The sequence below is a fragment of the Triticum dicoccoides genome, chromosome 3B, assembly GCF_002162155.2.
Source record: "Triticum dicoccoides isolate Atlit2015 ecotype Zavitan chromosome 3B, WEW_v2.0, whole genome shotgun sequence".
NCBI classification, from domain to species: domain Eukaryota; kingdom Viridiplantae; phylum Streptophyta; class Magnoliopsida; order Poales; family Poaceae; genus Triticum; species Triticum dicoccoides.
In genome coordinates this window covers 148,974,020-148,982,513 of record NC_041385.1, presented here as the reverse complement: position 1 = coordinate 148,982,513, position 8,494 = coordinate 148,974,020, and positions in this window count along the sequence as shown.

Genomic DNA, 8,494 nt, shown 5'->3' with positions numbered 1-8,494 from the left:
GCTCCCCCGGGCCCCTCATCCTCTCCGGATGGGGCGTCTTCTTCTTCTTCCTCCTCCCCTTCGTGGGAGGAGTCTGCCTCGTCGTCTTCGGACGAGGCTTCTGGCATGACCTTACGTCGAAGACCCTTTCGGATACCCGGGGCCTTCTTCTTGGCCTTCTTCTCCAGCACCTTGTACGGTGCCGGGACCAACATCTCCGTTAGGAGAGCATCCGCTGGGCCTTCTGGCAGCGGAGCCAGACAGTAAACCTGCTCCGCTGTCTCCACATAGTCCTGAATCAAGTATACACAACTAACTTACGGCACTCCCGTGAATATATCAGGGAGAACTGGGTCTGGGGTCAGTCCGAGAACTCACCGGCCTAGGAGCCTGCGCGGCGTGAAGCCCGCGGTCCTCGGATGTTGGAGGAGGTACTTCGGAGGCCTTGAACAAAACCTTCCATGTGCCTTTGTGCGTCATGTCATAGAGCTTCTGGAGCATCAGGTGTTCGGTTGGGACGAACTCCCACAGACTGACCGCCCGCCTCTGGTAGGGCAGGATCCGGCGAACGAGCATGACCTTGATCAAGTTGACAAGCTTGATGTTCTTGTCCTTCATGGGTTTGATACATGTCTGGAGTCCATCCAGCTCCGTGGAGTCGCCCCAGGACAGGCCCTTCTTCTCCCAGGAGGTGAGCCGCATGGGGGCTCCGGATCGGAACTCGGGGGCCGCTGCCCAGTTGGCACCGCGCGGCTCGGTGATGTAGAACCACCCCGACTGCCATCCTTTTACGGTCTCCACAAAGGAGCCGTCGAGCCATGTGACGTTGGGCATCCTGCCCACCATGGCCCCTCCGCACTCCGCTTGTTGACCTCTACAACCTTCGGCTTCACGCAAAAGGTTTGCAGCCATAGGCCAAAGTGAGTCCGGATGCGGAGGAAGGCCTCGCATACGACGATGAACGCCGAGATGTTGAGGACAAAGTTTGGGTCTAGATCATGGAAATATAGCCCGTAGTAGAACATGAGCCCGTGGACGAAGGGGTGGAGTGGAAATCCCAGTCCACGGACAAAGTGGGCGATAAATACGACCCTTTCGTGGGGTCCTGGGGTCGGAATGACCTGCCCGGCATCTGGTAGACGGTGCGCTATATCCGCGGCCAAGTATCCAGCCGCCCGAAGATTTGCGATGTGCTTCTCCTTGACGGTGGAAGCCATCCACTTGCCTCCGGCTCCGGACATGTTTAGCTGTGTGGAGAAGATTTGAGCTTGGGCGCTGGAGCTCGAGGGCGGCAAGAGTGGGCGAAGGAGGAAGAAGGCGTGGGTGAAAATGGGGAAATCATGTCCCTTTATAGAGGAGCCGAGAGCGATGTGCCTCCCCACTTGCCCGTTGGGAATCGCTTGTTTCCCAGGTGCCACGATTAATGGCGTGGTGAGATTACCCATACCCGTATTGATGAGAGTCCCCTGATAAGGGGACAAGATCTCTGCTTTGACAAGACGTGTCAAAGAAACCGCCTCGCAATATGCGCTGTCGCTGGTTGTGGGGAAACAGATGGAATAATGATCCGACCGTAATAACATGTCACATCATCATAAAAAGCTGTCAGCGGATTGCATTTGTAAAATATCATTCTCTCTACGGTGGCATATGAAGATTATCTCATATATCCGGACATGGTCTAAGTGTTCAAGGACTACTTTGGAGTATTCGGAGGAGGAACCCGCCTTGCAATGCCAAAGACAATACTGCACGCCGGACTCGTCGTCATTGAAGCCTAGTTCAGGGGCTACTGAGGGAGTCCTGGATTAGGGGGTATCCGGACAGCCGGATGGTGTACCACGTCCGGACTATTGAAGCGTGAAGATACAAGACTCAAGACTTCGGCCCGTGTCTGGATGGGACTCTCCTTTGCGTGGGAGGCAAGCTTGGTGATCCAAATATTATATTTCCTTCCTTGTAACCGACTCCATGTAAACCCTAGCTCTCTCCGTGTCTATATAAACCGAAGAGGTTGGTCCTTAGAAGTCTGATCACAATTACATTCATACCATCAGAGGCTAGCTTTTAGGGTTTAGCCTCTACGATCTCGTGCTAGATCTACTCTTGTACTACCCATATCATCAATATTAATCAAGCAGGAAGTAGGGTTTTACCTCCATCGAGAGGGCCCAAACCTGGGTAAACATCTGTGTCCCCTGCTTCCTGTTACTATCAGCCTTGACGCACAGATTGGGACCCCCTACCCGAGATCCGCCAGTTTTGGCACCGACAGCATCCACTGTCCCGTGCAACTCATTAGCTGTTGTTAATCTAAGGCCCTGTTTGGTTAGAAACTCCCTAGTCCCTACCTTCTTGGTTCCAGGGACTAAACATGGACTAGAGGTTATTAAATGACATGATAAAAGACCATATTACCCCTAGTAATGAACTAATAGAAACAAGGTGTGATGCGTGGCAGGGGCAACTATTGGAAAAAGTCCCAAAAAGACTCCCTCGGGGTCTTCTTTCTTTAGTCCCAAATGCCCACTTTTAGTCCCGAAAAGACCCTCCTGTTTGGTTTAGATGTGACTGACATGGAGTTTTTTTAGTCCCTACACCAGAATGTCCTTGTAAACAAACACCCTCTAATAATGCCGCTGGGAAATTGATGCAATGCCACAGTTAAAAGCAAATTACATGTTTAACAAATTTTATTGTTAATATAATCTCTATGTTAATATTAATCAATGCTAGCATTTGTGAAATGCTACTGTCTTGCTTTCTTTCCCATTTAGATAAGGTAGATGCTTCTTTTTGTTGGCTTATGTGTCATCCACCGTTATTAACCACTAATTGTTTCCTTTGCACCTTGATGACCCACAAGTATAGGGGATCTATCGTAGTCCTTTCGGTAAGTAAGAGTGTCGAACCCAACGAGGAGCAGAAGGAAATGATAAGAGGTTTTCAGCAAGGTATTCTCTGCAAGTCCTAAAATAAGTGGTAACAAATAGTTTTGTGATAAGATAAATTGTAACGAGCAACAAGTAACAAAAGTAAATAAAGTGCAGCAAGGTGGCCCAATCCTTTTTTAGCAAAGGACAAGCCTGGACAAACTCTTATAATAGGAAAAGCGCTCCCGAGGACACATGGGAATATCGTCAAGCTAGTTTTCATCACGCTCGTATGATTCGCGTTCGGTACTTTGATAATTTGATGTGTGGGTGGACCGGAGCTTGGGTGCTGTTCTTACTTGAACAAGCATCCCACTTATGATTAACCTCTATTGCAAGCATCCGCAACTACAACAAAAGTATTAAGGTAAACTAACCATAGCATGAAACATATGGATCCAAATCAGCCCCTTACGAAGCAACGCATAAACTAGGGTTTAAGCTTCTGTCACTCTAGCAACCCATCATCTACTTATTACTTCCCAATGCCTTCCTCTAGCCCCAAATAATGGTGAAGTGTTATGTAGTCGACGTTCACATAACACCACTAGAGCCTAGACAACATACATCTTATCAAAATATCAAACGAATACCAAATTCACATGACTACTAACAGCAAGACTTCTCCCTTGTCCTCAGGAACAAACGTAATTACTCACAAAGCATATTCATGTTCATAATCAGAGGGGTAATAATATGCATAAAGGATCTGAACATATGATCTTCCACCAAATAAACCAACTAGCATCAACTACAAGGAGTAATCAACACTGCTAGCAACCTACTAGCACCAATCCCGGACTTGGAGACAAGAATTGGATATAAGAGATGAACTAGGGTTTGGAGCTGAGATGGTGCTGGTGAAGATGTTGATGGATATTGCCCTCTCCCGGTGAGAGGAGCGTTAGTGATGACAATGGTGATGATTTCCCCCTCCCAGAGGGAAGTGTCCCCGGCAGAACAGCTCTGCCGGAGCCCTAGATTGGTTCCGCCAAGGTTCCGCCTCGTGGCGGCGGAGTCTCGTCCCGAAAGGTTGCCTTCTATTTTTTTTCTCATCGAAAGACTTCATATAGGAGAAGATGGGTGTCGGAGAGCCACCAGGGGGCCCATGAGGTAGGGGCGCGCCCCAGGGGGGCGCCCCCCACCCTCGTGAGCAGGGTGTGGGCCCCCTGGCCTTCATCTTTGACAATGATTTTTCTTTATTTATTTTAAGATATCCCGTGGAGTTTCAGGACTTTTGGAGTTGCGCAGAATAGGTCTCCAATATTTGCTCCTTTTCCAGCCCAGAATTCCAACTGCCGGCATTCTCCCTCTTCATGTAAACCTTGTAAAATAAGAGAGAATAGCCATAAGTACTGTGAAATAACGTGAAATAACAGTCCATAATGCAATAAATATTGATATAAAAGCATGATGCAAAATGGACGTATCAACTCCCCCAAGCTTAGACCTCACTTGTCCTCAAGAGAAAAGCCGATAACAATAAATATGTCCTCATGTTTAGAGGTAGAGGCGTCGATAAAAATAAAATACGGACATGAAGGCATCATGATTATTTCCATAACAGCAACATATATAGATTTTGTCATATGATTACTTATGTTCAAGTGATGATCTTTTCACAAAGCAAAAGTATGAATCAGAAACCTTATTGAGCACCAACAAATTATAACCTTAGTCATTGAAGCAATTGCAATTTATCATAACATCGGGAAGAGTCTATATCAGAGCTTAAAAGCAAGTCCACATACTCAACTATCACTTAGTCCTTCATAATTGCTAACACTCACGCAATACTTGTGGTTACGGAGTTTTAATCGGACACAGAGAAAGATAAGGGCTTATAGATTTTCCCCCACAACATTTTACCTCAAGGGTAATGTCAACAATAATAATTCATGCTCCCCTACATCCTATTAGATATATATATCATGTTCTTTCCAACATGCTGAGCTTGCCAAAGGATAAAATGAAAAAGGAAAGGTGAAGATCACCGTGACTCTTGCATAAGGTAGAGGATAATAATAAAAGATAGGCCCTTCGCAGAGGGAAGCAGAGGTTGTCATGCGCGTTTAGGGTTGATACACAAAATCTTAACGCAAAAGAACGTCACTTTATATTGCCCCTTGTATGTGGACCTTTATTATGCAGTCCGTCGCTTTTATTACGTCCACAACAAGTTCGTACAAAGCTTATTTTCTCTGCACTAATAAGTCATGCATATTTAGAGAGCAATTTTTATTGCTTGCACCGATGACAACTTACTTGAAGGATCTTACTCAATCCATAGGTAGATATGGTGGACTCTCATGGCTGAACTAGTTTAAGGGTATTTGGAAGCACAAGTAGTATTTCTACTTGGTGCTGAGAATTTGGCTAGCATGAGGGGGAAAGGCAAGCTCAACACGTTAGAGGATCCATGACAACATACTTTATCTTAGATGTAAGAAAACATAACTCATTATGTTGTCTTCCTTGTCCAACCTCAACTCTTTAGCATGTCATATTTTAATGAGTGCTCCCAATCATAAAAGATGTCAATGATAATATATCTATATGTGAAACCTCTCTTTCCTTATTACTTCCTATTAATTGCAACGATGACCAAAGCTATATTTGCCAACTCCCAACAACTTTTAATCATCATAATCTTTCTATGTGAAGTCATTACTTTCAATAAGATCGATATGAACTTTTTGATTCTATTTATTCTTTTTCTTCTTTTCTTTTATTCACCCAAGATCATGGCAAAATAATCAAGCCCTTGACTCAACACTAATATTTATTATATAGCTCACGGACTCGATTACAAAGAAGGATCATAAAGCAAAACTCAAAACTAGATCATGCCATGACTTTATTCTACTAAATCAAGATACTACTAAAAGGATCGAACTAAGAAAAAACAGTAAAGATAGGAGTTGTGATGGTGATACGATACCAGGGCACCTCCCCCAAGCTTGACAGTTGCCAAGGGGAGTGCCCATACCCATGTGATTGTGTCTCCTTCTTTGTTGATGGAGGTGGTGATGATGACGGTGGATAATCGCACATCAAGCATAAAAGCTCCTCCAACTTGCGGATAATGCCCTTGAGCCCACCAATATGATCCTTCAACAAATATTCTCCTCTGTGAGATACTTGTTCTGTATGCGGGCTAACTCAATCATCTTGAGAGCTTCAATCTCTGTTGGAGTGAAAAGGTAAGGTTGAGGAGTGTCTTCCTCTTTCACCACCGGAGCTTGAGCCTCAATGGCCTTCTTGATCTCTTCTGGTTCCTCTCTTTTCAATTATATCTTCAATAGCCAAGCATCCTTGTCTTCATTGTTGGAGGAGGGACAAGTCATGGTGCTCTAAATCTGCAATGAAAACAGCTCGAAACAAGAACAGGGGAGATTGGCGTGATACGAGAGTCAAAACCTTCGGGAGAATATATAATGAATTTTTACCGACCAAAATACGTATCGTGCAAGGAAACGGAGTCCGGAGGGCACACGAGGTGCTCACGAGGTAGGGGGCGCGCCCACCACCCTCGTGGGGCCCTCGTGTCCTTCCCGGACTGCCACTTATTTTTCTATTTTCCTAAATATTCCAAAACGGAGAAATATTGCCTTAAAAATTGTTTTGGAGTCGGTTTACTTACCGTACCACATACCTATTCCTTTTCGGAGTCTGAAACGGGCTGGAAAGTGTCCCTTATGTATTCCTCTGAGATTACGGTTTCGATAATATTGGTTTCAACATTTATAGTATTACTTGAGATATAGTGTCTGGTCCTTTGACCGTTTACCACCTTCGGATTTGTGCCTTTGAAGTTATTGATTTTTATGGCACCGGAACGATAGACCTCCTCGATAACGTAGGGACCTTCCCATTTAGAGAGAAGTTTTCCTGCAAAAAATCTTAAACGAGAGTTGTATAGCAATACATAATCACCTACATTAAACTCACGCTTTTGTATCCTTTTGTCATGCCATCTTTTAACTTCTTCTTTAAACAACTTGACATTTTCATAAGCTTGGGTTCTCCATTCATCAAGTGAGCTAATATCAAATAACCTCTTCTCACTGGCAAGTTTGAAATCATAGTTGAGCTCTTTAATAGCCCAATATGCCTTATGTTCTAGTTCGAGAGGTAAGTGACATGCTTTTCCATAAACCATTTTATACGGAGACATACCCATAGGATTCTGATATGCAGTTCTATAGGCCCATAATCGTCATCCAGTTTCTTGGACCAATTCTTTCTAGACCTAATAACAGTCTTTTGCAAAATTAATTTGAGCTCTCTATTGCTCAATTCTACTTGACCACTAGACTGCGGGTGATATGGAGATGCAATTCTATGATTAACGTCATATTTAGCAAGCATTTTACGGAAAGCACCATAAATAAAGTGTGAACCACCATCAGTCATTAAATATCTAGGGACTCCAAACCTCGGAAAAATAACTTCCTTAAGCATTTTAATAGAGGTGTTATGATCAGCACTACTAGTTGGAATAGCTTCTACCCACTTAGTAACGTAATCAACAGCAACTAAAATATGTGTATATCCATTAGAGGCAGGAAAAGGTCCCATATAATCAAAGCCCCAAACATCAAATGGTTCAATAACAAGTGAATAATTCATAGGCATTTATTGACGTCTACTAATATTACCAATTCTTTGACATTCATCGCAAGACAAAACAAACTTACGGGCATCCTTGAAGAGATGGGCCAATAAAAACCGGGTTGCAATACCTTATGTGCAGTTCTATCTCTAGCGTGGTGTCCTCCATAAGCTTTGGAGTGACACTTTGCTACCTCTTGAGCACTGCGTTGGATTTCCCCGAAGAGGAGAGGATGATGCAGCAAAGTAGCGTAAGTATTTCCCTCAGTTTTTGAGAACCAAGGTATCAATCCAGTAGGAGACCACGCACAAGTCCCTCGAATCTACACAAAACGATAGTTACTCACAACCAACGCTCTTAGGGGTTGTCAATCCCTTCACGGTCACTTACGAGGGTGAGATCTGATAGAGATGATAAATAATATTTTTGGTATTTTTGATAGATAGATGCAAAGTAAAAAGTAAAAGGCAAAGTAAAAACAAAGCAAGTAAATAAAGCGATAGAGATTGATATGATGAGAATAGACCCGGGGGCCATAGGTTTCACTAGTTGCTTCTCTCAAGAGCATAGATATTCTACGGTGGGTGAACAAATTACTGTTGAGCAATTGACAGAATTGAGCATAGTTATGAGCATATCTAGGCAATGATCATGTATATAGGCATCACGTCCAAGACAAGTAGATCGAAACGATTCTGCATCTACTACTATTACTCCACTCATCGACCGCTATCCAGCATGCATCTAGAGTATTAAGTTAAAAACAGAGTAACGCCTTAAGCAAGATGACATGATGTAGAGGGATAAATTCATGCAATATGATAAAAAACCCATCGTGTTATCCTCGATGGCAACAATACAATACGTGCCTTGTAACCCTTTCTGTCACTGGGTAAGGACACCGCAAGATTGAACCCAAAGCTAAGCACTTCTCCTATTGCAAGAACTACCAATCTAGATGGCCAAA